We start from the raw sequence: 509 nt of genomic DNA, 5'->3' as shown, positions 1-509 counted from the left end.
ATATTTAGATATACTTTAGTGACTTTTTGCCCTCCTTGACATATCGGCTAAACCTTCCACTTTCTATCATTTTATCTGTCCCAGTTTCTCCTATTCTTTCACCTTGCTATTTTCCCTTCTTTCTTCATTTGTGTAAGTGACTCTTTTCTTTTCTTTTCTTGTTTGTGATTCTTGTATATTTCTCTTTTTCTTTACTTTTGTTTCAACGAATTCTTGAGTCACTTTACTTTTGTTCTTTCTCTCTCTTTGTTCTTTCAACCCCACTTTCCAGAGCATTCCTCACAATAGCCACCCTCAACTCATGGATTTTCCATGAGTCAAGGTACATAATACCCAAAGTTGGGTCACGGCCATAACGAAGGTTGTTTATGCATTAGCCACCCTCAACTTATGCTTTTGGCATAAGCTGAGGTGCACATGTCCAAGGAGGGACCAGGGACAACATATTGTTCCCAGAAAAGATCAGTTGGGGTGAAAAAGAAAGGTCTAATTTTAAGCTCAGATTATTT

The sequence above is a fragment of the Solanum pennellii genome, chromosome 10, assembly GCF_001406875.1.
Source record: "Solanum pennellii chromosome 10, SPENNV200".
Classification (NCBI taxonomy): Eukaryota; Viridiplantae; Streptophyta; class Magnoliopsida; order Solanales; family Solanaceae; genus Solanum; species Solanum pennellii.
This window is presented reverse-complemented; position numbering follows the sequence as displayed.